The 20,186-nt window shown below is 32.8% G+C and overlaps 1 protein-coding gene across 2 annotated transcripts in view; it reads left to right on the top strand.

Moving 5' to 3' along the window:
- The first annotated feature begins 18,680 nt into the window (after positions 1-18,680).
- The window catches only part of LOC127729613 (anaphase-promoting complex subunit 5-like), a 31,723-nt gene continuing 30,217 nt past the window's right edge, over positions 18,681-20,186 (top strand). For both annotated transcript variants that reach the window (XM_052237459.1, XM_052237458.1), the window contains exon 1: positions 18,681-18,723. The gene's annotated coding sequence lies outside the window, so the exon portion shown is untranslated. The remainder of the gene's footprint in view (positions 18,724-20,186) is intronic.

Raw genomic sequence — 20,186 nt, 5'->3', positions numbered from 1 at the left:
ATACAAATGTTGAAGAGATGATAAAACCAAAGAGGATCTAAAGTAAAGACAAAACTGAACAAGGAATACAAGCTATAAGTTGCTTATTTAAGATGGTTTTGAAATTTTATAACAGCAAATAGTTATAAAAAACCAATATCTATGTTTTCAGGCCAGTACCAAAGTTCTTGCTACTGGGCTGGTAATACCTCTAGGATTAATAGTCTACTAGCTATAGCAGAGTTATGGACCATATAAGATGTTCCTCTGACTGAAAAGATCAGAAAATACAAGTCTGACAGATCAATAAATTTTCTTGTGAAGAATAGAATGATTTCATTGTATTCATCTTTGTCCCCAGTCATTTGATAGAGGCTTTATCATGATGAAAGATCTTCAATTAATACATGTTTATTAAGTCAGATAAATACATATTTATAATCAATGATATGTTCCTTCATGGTCTGATTCAAAGATAAAAAGCTCTTATTTTTTATTTGCCTGCGGCTTTTGTCGCAGAATGCGAGACATAGGGATCACTATCCTGTTACGTCTGCATTAACTATTAGTTTTCAGCTTTATATTTCAGAATGTAGAAGACCTGGATGCTTCATATTGTGCAGGCAGATACCTTATGTTAGAAAGTTTTAGACTCATATGCGGATTGTTCTTGTTCTCATTTTCATGGTTCAACGACTGCTTGAATAAAATGTTCGCTTTTTTTTTTATAGTCAATTGAATTACTCATTTATGATCATGAGTATAAGGATAACAATATTTGGTATATGATATCCATGCAAGGTGTATATGTCCATCACAGACCAGAGTTCACCTGACCTACTTCATTTCATGTATCAATTTTCTAGGTCAAGTCCATATCTCAGATATTATATCCAATACTAGTAGGTCTAATATATTATTTGGTGTTCATAATGATTGTAAGGTGTACATGTCCGACTTGGACTGGCATGTTTCATCTGAATTTGACTTTATTTCATGATTCATTGGTCATGTACAGGTTTTTGTGGTTTGGTCTGTTTCTCCGATCCTATAAGCAATAGGTAACTGTATTTGGTGTATGGAATGATTGTAAGGTGTACATGTCCATCTGTCTGGTTTCATCTGACTTTGACCTTTTTTATGCCCCTGCCGTAGCGGAGGGGGCATAAAGTTTTACCCTAGTCCATAAGTCCCCAAAATTGGTTTCTGTTCTCTGACTTTAGTTTGTCTCAACCAAATGTTATAAAACTTGTATACAATGCTTATTACCACAAAACACAGATCAAGTTCAAAATTGGGTGGCACTTTTACTGTTCATGAGTTATGCCCTTTTATAAACATAAAAATTGCTGAATATTATCGTTCTTGAGTTATGCCCCTTTATAAATGGAAAAATTGCTAAATCTGTTGTTTCCGTTCTCTAACTTTAGTTTGCCTCAACCAAATGTTATTGAACAATGAGAGCTCTCAAACCTGCAAGCAATTTCTAATGAAAACATGTAGAAATATATGTCATTAAATTTAAAAGTAAAGAAAATGTCAATAATTATAAAAAAGATGTGGTATGATTGCCAATGAGACAACTCTCCACAAGAGACCAAATGACACAGAAATTAACAACTATAGGTCACCGTACGTTCTTCAACACTAATTAGTACATTGACTCATGCATATTTAGAAGCGGTGGCATCTGTGGCCCATGGACACATTCTCCATTTATTTCATTGTTTATTGGACAATGATAACTCTTACCATACTGAATTGTTTTCAGAAAATGTCTGATTTCCGTTTATTTACAAAAATATGCAAATTATAGATGCAAATGAGCTTTAACTGGATGCTGATGTATATTGATACCATTAAAGCTAAGATGGGGGATCACTGGGCGGGAATCTGCAATAAAGTTGGTCATCAGGTGCAAAAAGCGTCAATTACGATGATTTTTCGTCCTATCTTTACCTGGAAGACCGACAGATACTGATAGATTTATCCAAATGTAGTCTGCATGTACATTCGACCACAGTGAAAATATTAATCACAACAAAGCTTAGGTCAGAGTGAAACTAATGTGGGTACAACAGTCTAAAGAAGGTCATTTGCACAAAATATCTGGAATTTCCTGATTTTTGGCTTCAACTGGACCTGCAAACGGAAGTTGTCGTTCCCTAAGTGTATTTCAATAATAAACACGATCAGTAGTTATATTCCTGCGGGACACAGAAGGGAAGCCCACCCCTCCAGAAGAACCAGTTTTATCCAATTTCAATTTTCCAAATTCGCAGTTAAGAAGAAAATAAACCTTAAACCTGAGAAACATGACAATAAGTAGCATTAGGTTGAGGGAACATGCATCAACTTCGAAATTAATGTCATACAGTTGACCTCTAAAAGTATGGAGAGCCATTGGAGCCAAATAACGTTATTTTGGGTAGAGGAATCCACATGGTGAGGGTTCAGTTTTTTCAGTTTGGTCTATTTCTCAGATGCCATAATTATAAGCAGTATGGCAATATATTTGCTGTATGGAATGATGGTAAAGTGGACATGTTGTCTTTGCAGGGTTCATCTGTCCTTGACCTCATTTTCTTGGTTATTTGTCAGAATTAAGTTTTCTTTGATATGTCTTTTTCTCAGATAATATAAAAGCAATAGGTCAACTTTATTTGGTGTATGGAATGATTGCATAGTGTAGATGTTGTCTGGCATGGATGATCTGACCTTGACCTTGTACTTATGTTTCATTGGTCAATCTTCATTTTTTTTGTGATTGGGTCAGATACTATAAGAAATCAGTCCACTTTATTTGGTGAAGGTATGATTGTAAGGTGAACATGTCTATCTTGCAGGATTCTGCTGACTTTGACCTCATTTACATGGATCATTGATAACATAATGTTAAGTTTATGTGATACTCAATTATAATACATTCATCTAGACTATTGCTTATTAAAAGTATATATATGGATGTATACTGTATAGCATGCTTTTGTTTAATTTGCATGGATTAGCCTATAAGAGAAAAAGATTATAACCAATTAAAGTGATAATTACACTGTATGTTAAGAACTTAAGATAAGTAAGGATGTTGTTACCTTTAAATGCAGTTAGTCCTGTCATCCAAAAGGGATTTTACTGATTTCTTTGGTTGTCAGTATGAAGTATTATATTGTTAATGAATACACAGTGATATATGTTCAGAGATAAACTTACAACACGTTTCTATCATTTTATCTATGTCATATACCTGTATGTGTAATCTTTAGATATAATTACAGCTTGAAAATTATTAAATTTATCTTGATAAACAGAATGAAAGTAACTTGTTCAAACAAAAAAAAATGTTTTAGATGCTTATTATATATCAGTGATCTGATAAAAAATTAAGACTGGAAACTTGATTATACATGAAAGGAAAGGGTGAAAAATGGGGATGGCATTCATTTTATTGCCATTTTGATATCAATTCAATGTGGCACCCTATAGATCCAATTCTGTTGAACCAACTTTATTTGTTGTATATTTTGATTTCATCTTAAAAATACATTAAAAATTTTCCTCTAGACCATCATGACCATTTTGACATTAGCAAAAAATAATTAAAATTAAATGAACCAACCAGCTAGAATGTTGTAACACTAAACTTTTTAAGAAACTAGGTGCAAAAACAGAGACCTTTTACCACCTGCTTATTAGCTATGAAGTATACACTGAACAGTACAGAATTCAGAAGACTATCGACTTTATGACTTCTTACCTGGAATACTTACCTTGTCAGTCTAAAGGCGATAGTCTAAAGAATCAAGCACTGAGCAGGGCAGAATTCAGAGATGAGCTAATGTGCCGATGCTACCTGAGAGTGTATTTGACATTGTTTATGTATTTCAATTAATGAATATTCTTGTTCCAGTTTGGTTCTTTCTGTACATATATTGTTTGATAATTTGCATTTGTCCATGACCTTTTATTTTTTTTTTTTCTTCATTACATTTATGAACTTTTTGGCATAAATGTCAAATAACACTTCAGGTAACAGAACCACAAAAGCGCATGGTTGCTTCCCCTCAACAACCCAATAGCACTGGTCGCCCTGTGCCAAGCCTGGAGGACTTAGGTCTCCAGTTATGTAACCAACTTAAGAGTTATATATAGATGTAGAATGTTTATCCATTACCTAATTATCATAGATATATTTACATATATTAGTTATTTATTTTTCAATTTCTGTTATACAGAAGTAATTTATCAATGCAAGAAAATCAAATTTGAAGTATTGGCACTTTTCATGCAAATCAGTTATTTCTATTTATATTATTTCAGTTAATTATCTTATTTACATCATAATTTCTCTTTCAGATGTAAAGGAAAAGAACCACAACCTGTTTCTAAAAATAAAGTAATTGGTTATAAAGTACACGAAGTAGGTATTTTTTCATTTATTTTTAGTTTTGAAATACACTAAAGGGAAGTAATATAATTGTATTTTAAACTAGACTAACTTCAACATTGATGTATGTTCTGGAAAAAGTGAGAAATGCATTTAAAGTAGAAGTGTTCTATATTTTTATGCCCCGACCGCGGTGGAGGGGCATCAAGTGTTATCCTTGTCTGTCCATACGACTGTCCGTATGTACATCCCAAAATTACGGTAGTTTCTGTTCTCTAACTTTAGTTTGCCTCAACCAAATGTTATGAAACTTATACACAATGCTTATTACCACAAAACACAGGTCAAGTTTAAATTTGGGTGGTGTCACTTTTACTGTTCTTGAGTTATGCCCCTTTATTTTATGGAAAATTTTCTGAAACAGTAGTTTCCATTCTCGAACTTTAGTTTGCCTCAACCAAATATTATGAAACTTATACACAGTTTATTATCATTAAACACAGATCAAGTTTGAATTTGGGTGGCATCACTTTTACGTATATGCATGCCGGGGGCTTTATCTGTGTCCCATGGACACATTCTCCATTTATTTTAGTTAAATTTTCAAACGCCTGCTTAGCACTAATTGCACCATGAGGCAGTACAGATGTCAGAAAACTATAGACTTGTTTTCTTACCTGTAGCACTAATTACCTTGTCAATATAGATACAAGACCAATACCGTGTCTGGACCTGCATTGCTGCATGCAATTGATTGAGGTAATATGTATACTGGAGCATAACGGATTATTCACTTTCCCTATGCCAAGAAAACTTTGAAACTTTCCTTGTACATACAATTAGTGTTGTAAAATTTCAATCAATCAGCAAACAGGAAGCGGCTACATAGCAGATGTAAAAATTGCTAACTCTCTACACCTCAACATTATCAAGTTGCAGACCAAATATTAACTCATTCCCTTCAATAGGAGCAGAGGAAAAAAATTTGACGAAAATTTTCCTTGTACAATGAGCTTTGTGAAATTTCAAACTATCGGCAAACAGGAAGTGGATACAATGCGGATGTAAAAATTGCTTACTCTCTACAATTCATCATTATAAAGCTGCAGACCAAATGTTAACTCATTCCCTTTCAAAGAAGCCAAGAAAGCTTGGACGATAGATTTTTTCAAATGTACGGATGGAAACGAGCAGTTACTAGACCTGACTAGTACCGTTAATACAATAATTTTTCCCTATACAATCGAAACGTGAGAAATTATACATAATTACAGCTTGAAAATTATTTCAACTGATCTTGATAAACAAAATGAAAGTAACCTGTTAATACAGGGTAGGAAACTCACTGGAAATGTCTACCAGACCACAGGGCTGGCTGCATAAAAAAATTACCTGTCCTGATCAAAATTTACCAGTCCTGAAAATTAATGCAATAAAAATCAAACCCATTTTCAAGATTCTAAATTATGTTTTTGTGTTTTGAGATGTTTTAATGACTAGAAGTATTATTAGATAAACTTGAGGATTTTTTGTGATGAAAATGACTTATGACTGCTTTTGTAAATACACACTGCAACAAGACTTACAGTGCACATTTAAGCAGACACTGCTAAGCCTAATGACCATTTGTTCAGAAGCAAGGTGTGATTTAATTTTTAGAATTTGGGGTGGGCACTGGGGGTGTTAGTTTGTCTCCGGTGTAATTCAGCATGCCTTTGTTTGTACCTTTGTTCCACAAAATTACTTTTAAGCAAATAAAAATAAAATTTTGGTTTCATTTATAATTTTATTGCTCCTCATTTTCACAATATTTGAAACTCAACCACTCAAACACCGTTTTCCAACAAGGAACAATTGTCCGCTTCCTCTTAGACTGATCGTACAATTTATTTTTTCCTGTTGAGTCAACAGCAGTTCGCTTTTTCGGTGACGAAAGGCCCAAGTACTGTCGTAAAGACATGAGTTTACAAAAACAAATTTGTACTTTCGATTTCCTCTAATATTTATTTTTTATTTAATAAACGCGATCGCGATTGGACGATTCGATACCAACTAGCCAATGAGTGCGGATCTTACAAACAACAGGTATCACCATGTTCCCTGCAGAAATCGCGTGGAAACACGTGGTAGTAAAAGGTTAATTGGCAGTCATGATTCTTACGTGCTGTTATGAATGGGGTAATACTGAGAACTCATTCCAAAAATAGAAAAAGGTAATCCCAACCACCTGCAAAAAATAGACCGTCCACCGGACTGTTGAAATTTAATTTTTGACTGCCCGATTGTAAAATAGGCCGTCTCGGGCGGTCGGGCGGGCTATAATTTCCAACTCTGGTTAATATAACAACAAACTTTGTATTTAGCAAATTATTATTTATATATATACTGAGTAAAAAAAATTCAATAACAAATGTTCTTGATTGTATTTTTCAAAAATAAACTAACCTAAGTAATTTATTGAAGCAAAGAAAATAAACCATAAGTCTTGATGTGGATTAATACAGTGACACATCAAACATAATATTGCAACTTTGAAAATTTTTATTTTTGGAAGTTTTTTTAATTAAAATATATTTTGTTAAACTTTTTTTGCTCAGTTTTTTAGTGATTTTATATAAAATTAAAATGATACCGAAAACTTGATTATACCAGTTTGGAAAGGGTGCAAAATGGGGATGGCATTCATGTAATTGCCATTTTAATATGAATTCGGGCCCCTCTAGATCCATTTATGTTGTTGTTAAATTTGACATTGGCTATATATGTCTAGAAATTTGTGTGTTAAAAGATACATTATTTTTTGCATGATGGTGAAAATTATCTGCCTTTTATTCTGGTAAAACCTTTTCAAAAATCTACCAGCTTGATTTATGGTTTATTTTGTTTTCATCTTGAAAATACATTAAATTACATTGCCTTTTGGACATTTATATATAAGCAAACAAAAATTAGTTTACTCAAATAAAAAGAGAAGGCTAGAATAAATGTAACACTATATATTTTTAAAACCATAACAATATTTGGTTCTTATTCTAAAGAAGTAAAAACAGAGACCTTCAACCACCTGCTTATTAGCTCTGAACCATACACTGAAACAGTACAGATTTCAGAAGACTATGGACTTTATGCCTTCTAACCTGGAACAGTATACCTACCTTGTCAGTGTTAAGACGAAAGTCTAAGGAAACAAGCACTGGTCAATGCAGAATTCAGAGATGTGCTATGTGGCAATGCTGTACTGAGTGTGTACTTCACATTGATATTGCATTTCAGTTTATTCATATTTTTGTTCCAGTTTGGTTTCTTTTTGTATATATTCTTTTCAGACATTGCTTGATAATTTGCATTTGTCAATATAGTTATGAGCTTTTATTTTGATCAATGTCAAATAACACTTCAGCCAACAGAATCACAAAGTACATGGTTGCTTCCCCTCATCAACCCAATAGCACTGGACGCCCTGTGCCAAGCCTGGAGGACTTAGGTCTCCAGTTATGTAATCAACTTAAGAGTTATATATACATGCAGAATTTTTATCCATTACCTAAAGATCATAGATATATTAACATATTCCAGTAATTTTTTTTCAATTTCTGCATTAAAGATTCAATTTTCCAATGCAAAAAAAGTTATTTGAAAATAAATAGCAATTTTCATGCAAATTCGGTATCTTTTTTTTTTATTATTTCAGTTAATTATCTTAATTACATCATTATTTCTCTTTTAGACATAAAGAAAAAGAACCATAACCTGTTTCTAAAAATAGTGTAGTCGTTTTAAAGTAGGTATTTTTTCATTTATTTTTAGTTTTGAAATGCATTAAGAGGAAGAAATATAATTGTATTTAAAATTAGGCTGCATTTAGTATGTTATTACTTCATTGTTCAGCATTAAGGCCATTGAAAATTGAATGTTGGTTCTGCTAACACAACAAAACATTAAAGGGTCGGCAGGCAGGAAAAACTTTTTATTTTATTTTTTTCGTGTGGAAAAAAATCAAGCAAGGCACACGCATTTTCGCTCTACAGATTTTTTTTCTTCTAAAAACACTGAAAGGAAATTCTTGAAGAAAAAGTTGTTAAGACATTATGTCTTGTGATATAAGCAATTTTGATAACTTGAACGACAAATGAGACTTTTTAAAAGTTATTGTCTGACAATCAAAGTGTCATTGATAATTGTATTAAAAGAGAGTCTGGCCCTTTTTTCATCTATTTTAAGGTGTAATACCACCATTGATTTTCCTCTATTAGTCTTTGTTAAATTTGCACTTTTCAAAAAATTGTGCAAAATTTATCTTTGTTTCAAATAAAGAAATACTTGGCATGAGTAAAGTTTTATCCTGTCCAGTACTATAGACAAAATTTCACATAACATTTCATTGCATATAAGAAAATAACCATCACTGGAAGTTAACCAATCAAATTTTCACCTCTTTTTTTCCTGTGTACAAGCTTTAGTAACCATGTAACCTCAAGTTTCCAAAATATTCTATAGAAACACCAAATGAAAAAAATAATGGTGCTTTGAAACACCCAAGATATATGTTTATGACTCAGAATTTTTTTACTGCAATGAAATGTAGGATTAATTTCCTACAACTGTCAAATTCAAGGGAATATTTTTTTTCGACCCTTTTTCATATGCAACCGGATGTGACGTACTATAATTTGGTGGTATTACACCTTAAAAAACCAATTGACCCGGAGGTTAAAACAGACCTGGCAGGGTTAGGGGAAACCAACAATCTTTTTTGATGGCCTAAGGCCTGTAGTTAAAGAATAAATGTTCTACAAGGATTGACATTTATTTGGATCAAATTTTAAGATTGCTGTATGTTCTGAAAAAAGTGATAAATGCATTTAAAGATGATAAGTTGTAGTGTTCTATATTTTTTCAGTTAAATTTTCAAAAGAGTGTAGTTCTTCATATTTTGCGACAGTACTGGGTTATTGAAACCTTCAAACACCTGCTTATCAGCCATAATTGCAGCATGAGCCAGTACAGGTGTCAGAAGATTATTTACTCTTTGTTTTCTTACCTAAAGCAGTACTAAACCTTGTCAATATAAAAATAAGGAGATGTGGTATGTGATTGCCAATGAGACAAATATCCACCAGAGACCTAATGAGGTAGATGTTAGCAGCTATAGGTCACCTTATGGCTTTCATTTATGTACAAAACAATGAACTAAAGACAAATATGATATACATTAACAAATGACAACTTTTTGATAACAGGTTCCTGACTTTAGACAGTCACATACAGAATGTGGCACGTGTGGAACATGTTTGCCGGCATCAACCCTTCCCTTAACCAGTGACAGCAAACATAAGAGCAAACTATAAAAATGTGTTGAAAAAGGCTTGACTCATCAGATCCACATAGAACACAAGAAAAAACAAATTACAAAAAAGAGGAACCGTAAGCAGAAAAAAATTATCAGCAATACAAGATCAACAAAAAAGAGATTTTAGTCATGAATGATATTTTAGTCCTAAGATGTTGGAGAGTGACCATTTTTTAAGATGCACACAGACCTAGATGAGCAACACAGGCTCTAGTCTTCATTTGTTTTTGTCTCGCCTGCGACGAAAGTCGCAGAAAGCGAGGCATAGGGATTGCTTTTCCGGCGACAACAACGACAGCTGTGGCTCTGGGTTCAACAATTGTTAAGTTTTTTGCTTAAGTTGGTTTGATAGGAACTACTTGTGATAGGTCATTGATATTTGATATAAAGTTGCTTTTCTATCAGTTCATATCAGTTTGACGACTGTTTTGAGGCCCTGCCCCCTTTGCCATGGTCCAGTGACTTTGAATTAATTAGCAGTTTTCAATGTTAAGTTTTTCTGCTTAAGTTATATTGATAGGAACAACTTACAATAAACAACGATATTTTCTATAAAGTTACATGACTGTCTGTACATCTCAGTTTGTCGACCATTTTCAGGCCCTGTCCACTAGATCATGGTCCAGTGACTGAATTAATAAGCATTATGTTGCTGTCCATCAGATTGTATTTTTCTGAATTTTATGCCGATAGGCTAGACATATCTCTGTGTCAACAATTTATTAGTTTTAAAAGTTCATAAAATGATGTATTTAACACTAGACTGCCTTTACCATGTTTACCATGCAAATTTATGCAATGATGGCTTTAGGTAGCAATACACAGTTAGAAGTTTAGTTTCGCATTTTGGCCATGGTGAATTTTTTAAATATGAAAGTTTTTGTACAGTAAAATTGATTTTTAGATAGTTGAAGAATAATATAGCCTTCCAAGTGGGTTTATATGTACATTTAGATTGTTTTTAGCATGTTTTGTAGGCCATTTGTCTGTTTGACAGTCCATATTTTCACATCCGTACCGCCCATAGGTCCAGAAATTAGTGTAGTATTTTCAACAAAGATTTGACCCTTGATCTTTTCAATTCAATTTTATGAAAAAACGAGCAGAAATGCATATGATTTTTTTTTACCTTTTGATAGATAAATGTGTATGGTTTCAGGAAAGGTATCACTCTAATGGATTAAAATTTTCCTTTGGACCAAAATTTTGAGACTTTTGTGGCATGTTCACCCCCCTTTTTGCATTATTTGTATCAAATAAATGCAGATTGTTGCCATGGTTACAACAAAAAGAATTATATTTCACCATTATAACTATTTGAAATAAAATCTATGGAAGATGCTCTTTCCATAAATATACACATGCATAACACAAGTTTAAAGTTTTATTTGTTAAAAAGGAAGGGAAAACAGATGGTTAGAAATTATGAGTGTCAATTTTAAGTTTTTTTCCTAACTGTGTATTGCTACCTTAAGTTCTTTAGTTCTACAATAATTTTCATTTATTTGTACCAGATTTAAAGATGGGGGTTTATTTGGCAAATGTGGATACATGCATTTAGTTTTAATGTTTTTTAAGAAGATAGAAGTAGCTGTATTCTATTAATTTGGTAAAGGTGCTAGCAAAATTTTCAAAAAAGGGTTGTTCTACAAAATTTGTGAAGGTTACTAATAGCTTATCTTGGATTGCTCAGTTATTTATGTATGTTTATTTATTATTATTATTTAATGAAATTTAAATAGGGTTAATACTGTCAGTTCACATCTTTGTCCTTTGGTCTCTTATGGATAGTTATCTCATTGACAATCATACCACATCTCCTTATTTTTAGCTCACCGTTCCGAAGGAACTGTGAGCTTTAGCCATCACTTGGCGTCCATCGTCGTCTGTCGTTGTCGTTGTCCGTTGTCGTCGTCCTTCAGATGTTAACTATTTCAAACGTCTTCTCCTCTGAAACCACTGAACCAATTCCAACCAAACTTAAGCTGAATGATCCTTAGGGTATCTAGAATGAAGTTTGTGTTTTATTTTCTGTTTTGTCAAAAAAACATAGCCACCATGGCTAAAAATAGAACATAGAGGTAAAATGGAATTTTTGGCTTATATCTCAAAAACCAAAGCAGTTAGAGCAAATCTGACATGGGGTGAAAGTGTTCATTAGGTGAAGTTCTATCAGCCCTGAAATTTTCAGATGAATCTAATAACCCATTGTTGGGTTGCTGCCACTAAATTGGTAATTTTAAGGACATTTTGCAGTTTTTGGTTATTATCTTGAATAGTATTAATGATAAAGATAAAATGTAAACAACAAATATGTTCAGAAAAGTAAGGTCTACAAATAAGTTTATATGACCAAAATTGTCAATTGACCCCTTAAAGAGTTATTGCCTTTAAGGACAATTTTACACAATTTGTTTATCATGTTTTCTAACTTTAAAAAAATCTTCTCCTCTGAAACCTCTGAACCAATTCCAACCAAACTTAAGCTGAGTGATCCTTAAAGTATCTAGAATAAAGTTTGTGTTTTATGTTCTGTTTTGTCAAAAAACATGGCCACCATGCCTAAAAATAGAACATAGGGGTAAAATGCATTTTTGGCTTATATCTCAAAAACCAAAGCAGTTAGAGCAAATCTGATATGGGGTAGAAGTGTTCATTAGGTGAAGTTCTCTCAGCCCTGAAATTTTCAGATGAATCTAATAATCCATTGTTGAGTTGCTGCCACTAAATTGGTAATTTTAAGGAAATTTTGCAGTTTTTGGTTATTATCTTGAATAGTATTAATGATAAAGATAAACTGTAAAGAGCAAATATCTTCAGCAAAGTAAGATCTACAAATAACTTTTTATATGACCAATATTGTCAATTGACCCCTAAAAGAGTTATTGCCCTTTAAGGACAATTTTACACAATTTGTTTATCATGTTTTCTAACTTTAAAAAAATCTTCTCCTCTGAAACCACTGAACCAATTCCAACCAAACTTAAGCTGAATGATCCTTAAAGTATCTTGAATAAAGTTTGTGTTTTTTTATGTTCTGTTTCGTCAAAAAACATGGCCGCCATGCCTAAAAATAGAACATAGGGGTAAAATGCATTTTTGGCTTATATCTCAAAAACCAAAGCAGTTAGAGCAAATCTGATATGGGGTAGAAGTGTTCATTAGGTGAAGTTCTCTCAGCCCTGAAATTTTCAGATGAATCTAATAACCCATTGTTGAGTTGCTGCCACTAAATTGGTAATTTTAAGGAAATTTTGCAGTTTTTGGTTATTATCTTGAATAGTATTAATGATAAAGATAAACTGTAAAGAGCAAATATCTTCAGCAAAGTAAGATCTACAAATAACTTTTGTATGAACAAAATTGTCAATTGACCCCTTAAAGAGTTATTGCCCTTTAAGGACAATTTTACATCTTCTTCTCTAAAACCACTGAACCAATTCCAACCAAGCTGAATGATCCTTAGGGTATCTAGAATAAAGTTTGTGTTTTATTTTCTGTTTCATCAAACAACATGGCCACCATAGCTAAAAATAGAACATGGGGGTAATTATGTTAAGGAAATTTTGCAGTTTTTGGTTATTATCTTGAATAGTATTAATTATAAAGATAAACTGTAAACAGCAAATATGTTCAGCAAAGTAAAATCTACAAATAAGTTAATATGACCAAAATTGTCAAATGTGTCTTTAAGGAGGTATTGCCCCTTAAAGACAATTTTTGTCTCGCCTTGACAGAGTAAAAAAGCGAGACATATGCTGTTTCCGGCGTCGGTGACGGCGGCGGCATCAACAATGTATTAGTTTGTGATTAGGTCTAGTTCATGGTGATCCACTAGTGGTAGGTCAATGATATTTGGTATGCAGTTGTATTAGCATTGGCACATCTCATTACCATGGAGATTATTTGGCCCCGCCCCCTCAGTCAAGGTCTATTGACTTTGAAACTTTTCATAGTTTACATGTATTAGTTTGTGACTAGGTCAATTTATGGGGAACCACTAATGGTAGGTCAATGATATTTGGTATGCAGTTGTATAAGCATTGGCATATCTCATTTCCATGGAGATTATTTGGCTCCGCCCCCTTAGTCATGGTCTATAGACTTTGAAATTTTTGCTTAGTTAACATGTATTAGTTTGTGATTAGGTTAGTTCAAGGGGAACCATTAGTGGTAGGCCCATGCTAATTGGTGTTCAGTTGTATAAGCATTAACACATCTCATTTCCATGGAGAATATTTGGCCCCGCCCCCTCAGTCATGGTCTATTTACTTTGAAACTTTTGCTTAGTTTACATGTATTAGTTTGTGATTAGATCAGTTTAAGATGAACTGCTAATGTTAAGTCAGTGCAAATTTATTGGCATTTGCAAGTATCGTTTCCATGGAGATTATATAGCCCTACCCCTGATCATGGTTCATTGACTTTGAAACTTTTACATAGTTTACAAGTTAATGTTTGTGTTTAGGTTTGTTTAAAGGGAACGACTTATAATAAGTCAATGGTATTTGGTATGCAGTTGTATTAGCATTGGCATATCTCATTTCATGGAGATTGTTTAGCCATGTACCTTCAGTCATGGTTCATCGACTTTGAATATTTGCATAACTTACATGTTAAAGTATTTCTATTTTAATTTCAACATTTGCATTATCAAAATTACAAAAAGGCGAGACATATCTCTGTGATAACAGTTTATTCACAATTTGTTCATCTAGTTTTCTAACTTTATAAAATCTTCTCCTTTGAAACTGCTGAATCAATTTCAGCCAAACTTGGGCTGAATGAGTTTCAGAGTATCTAGTATAAATTTTGTATTTTATTTTCTTGTACATCAAGAAACATAGCCACTATGGCTAAAATGGAACATATGGGTAAAATGTATTTCTTTGCTTTTGAAGAAAATATGACAGATACAAAGAACATCTCAATGGAATTTTTAAGCCACTCATTAATATATATTAAAAAGCAAACATAATCATTGATGAAAGATTTAAGCAAAAAATTACAGGTGAGCGATTCAGGCTCTTGAGAGCCTCTTGTTATATATTATAAACCGTCCAAAAGTGAGGGAAAAAGTATCATACATCAATATGGCTATATGTAAATTTTGAATATAGAAAACAGTTTTTTTGGCTTAAAAAGTTACAAAAGAAAATATTTTCAGTAAACAATTTTAGTTTTGTTGAAAACTTTTTAGAAATTCCAAAATGGCTGTCATTGCCATGGAAACAGGGCAAAAGTTTAACATTGACCCTATGGGAAAACACATTAAAGGAGCATTTTCTTTAAAAGAATATAAGATCACACCCAATGAAAGATCATTCATATGCAACATGTCATCAGTCAGTGTGGCATGTGTCTTTCGATTTTAAAAATGGAAACAGCAAAAATGTCCAAAATTTTAAAAGGCTCCAATCTTAGTGAAAGTTTACAGACATGTAAACTGGCATGTGTAGATGTGCTCTTTGACCTAAGAATTTTCAAAATGGCTGACATTGCCATGGAAACGGCAAAAAATGTAACAAATTTCAAAATGCTCTAAATGTTCTGAAAAGTTACAGAAAGATGTATAGCCATGCATATATGTGCATTTACTGTTTCAAATTTTCAAAATCGCTGCTGCTTAATGGCAATTGGCGGAGGAAACATCTGCTATTGCTTGCAATAGCAATTCTAGTTATATTTATAATACATGTACATAAGTAATTTTTGTAGGCAGCCTGTATTGATATTTCTAAAAAGTAACAAACAGTATGCTTTGTACAATCTTACTTCAACATAGCATGCATGGGACCTAAATAAAGGCTTTATGTAAATGTCAGCAACTGTCTGTTTAACAATTAGTTTTGCTCCACATAGGGATAGTGATCTGGTAGCTGCGACGTTAACTTACTACTTAAAAGCTTTATATTTTAAAAGGTGAAAGACCAGGATGCTTCATACTTTGTATATAGATGCCATATGTTATCAAGTTTCTGTCTGTCATATGTCCATTGTCCTTGACTACTTGAAAAAAAAGTTAAGATTTTTTTTAATGTTAATTTCTCTCTTATTATGAGTAATAGGATAAATATATTTAGTATGTGTGTACCTTACAAGGTCCTCGTGCCTGTCAGACAGTTTTCATCTGACCTTGACCTCATTTCATGGATCAGTGACCAAGGTTAAGTTTTCATGGTCAAGTCCATATCTTAGATACTTTAAGCAATAGGTCTACTATATTTGGTGTATGGAATTATTGTAAGGTGTACATGTCCAACTGGCAGGTGTCATCTGACCATGGCCTCATTTTCATGGTTCAGTATTTAAAGTTTAGTTTTTGTGCTTTGGTCTTTTTTTCTAATACCGTACTATATGCAATAGGTCAACTATATTTGGTGTATGGAAATATTTTACGATGTACATGTCAGTCTAACAGGTTTTAGTTGAACTTGACCTCATTTTCACAGTTCATTGCTCAGTGTTAAGTTTTTATGTTTTGGTCTGTTTTTCTTAAACTATAAGCAATAGGTCAACTATATTTGGTGTATTGAATAATTGTAAGGTGTATATGTCTGTCTGGCAGGTATCATCTGAATTTGACCTCATTTTCTTGGTTCATTGGTCAATGTTAAGTTTTCATGGTTAAGCTTGTTTCTTAGATACTATAAGCAATATGTCAAGTATATTTAATGCATAGATAGATTGTAAGGTGTACATGTCTGTCTGGCATGGTTCATCTGACCTTGACCTCATTTTCATGATTGATTGGTCAATGTTAAGTTTTCCTGGTCAAGTTTGTTTCTAAGAAACTAAAAGCAATAGGTCAACTATATTTGGTGTATGGAATGATTGTAAGGTGTACATGTATTTCCGGTTTGGTTTATCTGACCTCAACCTCATTTTCTTTGATTATTTTAAGTTTATTTGATACTTGTAGTAAAGCTTTATATCTAGGACATTCAAAATCAACATAAAAGCAATGGTCAGTAAAGCAGGCAAGACATTTCAGCATGTGCACTCTTGTTTACCCAGTTTCAATGCATATGACTTCTATTTAAAAAAAATGAAGAATATATTCAAACTTCTTGATTTAATTATAATCAGTATTACAGTGAGAGTTCTTAATATATATACAGTAAAGAGAGTAAAAACATTTCTGTGAACAATTGTACAACTTAACCATATTTGGTTGATTGTCGGTTGAAAATGAATAAATTAAATAAAAATTCAGCAAAACGAAGATCTTGTACCACCTGTTTCTTAGCCCTGACACACTCCTGAATGTATGCTGGTTCAGTACATCTATTCTCTAGTCTGGTTTCCCAGCTTTTCCCTGCTGTATACAGAGATCAACTGGGAAATCAGGCTAGAGTATACATACACTGAACAAGTATTCATTCAGCAGTAGGTCAGGTACCCCGCATCAGTACCCCTTTCTCCACTTCGATCCCAAAGTGAAGACAAAGATATTAAGGCGGCGTGACCATTGACTTTCTTTCAACATCATTCAATAGTCCGATAACACTACATCCGCAGTGCCAAACATAGTGGATATAGGTCTCCACTAACATTTACAGTTTCTAAATATTATATACATGCAGAAAATGTAGTTTTACATAGCTATAGTTTAGTGTATTTACATATAAGGTGTTAATACTTTGCAAAATCTGTGTTTTAGGCTAATTATTTTTATGTTTAAAGGAAACATATATTTTTAGAAACTATTTTATCACCTTCATGTAATCACTACTGTATTTTTTCAATTGGTATTTTGTTTAAAATCATCTTTTTTCTTTATCTTTTACAGGCATGACAGGTATTTAAACAGGAACGACAACAAATAAAGTTTATAAATAGATTTTTATATTTATATATTTTATAAAATGTTTATTCTGGTAAGTAGGTGATATGAATGTTATACATAGTATTGTTGTACACATTTGATTAAATCCTTGATGAAAAAGGACGTTATTATGTTAATCTTGTTAAAAAAAAACTTGTTCAAAATATGGAACCACTATTAAAAGGAGGTTGGAAAATCCTGGACAACAAGTCCTCTTTATGTTTTGAAAGGATTGATTATTTTAAAATACATGTTTATATTAAGTTATTTTTGTGAGCAGCTTTAGGATATTTTTAGAATGTGATTGTGCTGCTTTGTACAATCTTACATCAATATTCTATTTATAATGTTCTTTGTTGCTGCTAAATTAGAGCTATAAATTAATGTCAGAAACTGTCAGTCTATAAACAATTCAGTTTTTCCTCCAGATCCATTATTTCCATGTAAAAATCATGAATTTATGTATAATTAAGAGAGTAATAATAATTCTGTAACCATCGTATAACTTCAGCATATATGTTGGTAGAACAAAAAAAACATACAAAGAATATGACAAAACGAAGATCTTGTACCACCTGTTTCTTAGACCTGACCCACTGCTGAATGAATGCCAGTTCAGTGAAGAGCTACACTCTAGCCTTTTTTTCCCAGCTGCTCCCAATTGTCTACAGGGAGCAGCTGGGAAATCCAGGCTAGAGTATAGCTTTACAGAACTGGCATGCATTCAGCACTGGGTCAGGTATGCCACATCAATAACTCTTTCTTCACTTGGGCCCTAAGTGAAGAAAGAGTTATTCAGGTGGCATGACTATTGATTTTCATTCAATAGTCCGATAACACTATCTATGCAGTGCCAAGCATAGTGGATATAGGTCTCCACTAACATTTACAGTTTATAAATATTATATACATGCAGAAAATGTAACTTTACATCACAATGATTAAGTATATTTACATATTATGTGTTCATACTTAGCAAAATCAGAATTTTTGGCTAATTATTTGTATGTTTAGAGGAAACATATGTTATAGAAACTATTTTATTGCCTGTGTGTAAACACTACTACATTTATTTAATTGGTATTTTTGTTTTTAAGCTTTTTTGTCTTTTACAGGTACTGAACAGGAACGTTAACAAAGTTTATAAATAGATTTTACATATTTTATCAGCTGTTTATTCAGGTAAGTAGGTTATATGAAAGTTATTCATATAATGTTGTTGTACAAATTCTTTGAAGTCCTTAAAGATAAATGACATAGTTTTAAATCTTGATATAAAAAAGGGATGGATGGGATAAAGTATTTAAAAAAGATATAACCCCCCCCCCCCCCCCCCCCTTTTATTTTATTTTTTTAGCTCACCTGGCCGAAAGGAACAGTGAGACCTATTGGGATCACTTATAGTCCTATCTGTGTGTCTCTAAACTTTGACAGTTTTATCTTCTTTAAAAACTGTTGTGTTAAGTGAAATTAAGTGGAATTGAAATTGTAAATTTCTATGATTGTTCGGAGAAAATTTTTTCAATACTTTAAAGAAATGATGATTGGAAAACCCTGGACAACGATCCCTCTTTATGCTTTGAAGGATAGGATACATGTTGGCAATACAATTAAGAAAATCACTTTGCACCCTTTTTTTTTTTGAAAGAAGCCAGTCTGAACCAATCCTGTTTTGAAAAAAGAATAGAATGTCACCTTTGAAAATTCGTATTTCTCTCTGGTCAGATGATAAACATGTAGCTAGAAGTAATTCATTTTCAAATAATTGATAAATTGCAAGAAATAAAATCTTTGAAAAATCTAATTGAACTGTATAAGAATAAGTGTGGGGAATATGTGATTGAGACAGCACCCAACAACACAGAAATGTTTTTATGGCCCCGCAACAAAGTTGTCGGGGCCATATAGTTTTACCCTTGTCCGTCATACCGTCATTCCATCATTCCGCAACAAACCATTATACAGACTTTTTTTCTAAACCCCTTCAGATATTGGGCTGATTTTTGGTATGTGAGTTAACCATGATGAGTTACAGATCAAGTTTAAGTTTCGTTCCGCTCTGCTAATTTTTGCTTATGGCCCCGCAACAAAGTTGTCGGGGCCATATAGTTTTACCCTTGTCCGTCATTCTGTCATTCCGCAACAAACCATTATACGGACTTTTTTTCTAAACGCCTTCAGATATTGGGCTGATTTTTGGTATGTGAGTTAAACATGATGAATTACAGATCAAGTTTAAGTTTCGTTCCGCTCTGCTAATTTTTGCCGAAATTACAGGCTTTGGACTGTGATAAATTGTTGAAAATCACAGTTATACGGATTTTTTTCTAAACACCTTCAGATATTGGGCTGATTTTTGGTATGTAAGTTAACCATGATGAGTTACAGATCAAGATTAAGTTTCGTTTTGCTCTGCTTATTTTTGCCGAAATTATGGGCTTTGGACTTTGATAAATTGTTGAAAATCACAGTTATACGGACTTTTTTTCTAAACGCCTTCAAATACCGGGCTGATTTTTGGTATGTGAGTTAACCATGATGAGTTACTGATCAAGTTTAAGTTTGGATCTGCTCTGCTAATTTTTGCCGAAATAACGGGCTTTGGACTTGACAAATTGTTGAAAATCACAGTTATACAGACTTTT

The sequence above is a fragment of the Mytilus californianus genome, unplaced genomic scaffold (assembly GCF_021869535.1).
Source record: "Mytilus californianus isolate M0D057914Y unplaced genomic scaffold, xbMytCali1.0.p SCAF_2, whole genome shotgun sequence".
NCBI lineage: Eukaryota > Metazoa > Mollusca > Bivalvia > Mytilida > Mytilidae > Mytilus > Mytilus californianus.
Note: the sequence above shows the minus strand (reverse complement) of the source record. Positions and strands in the feature narration are given on the sequence as shown.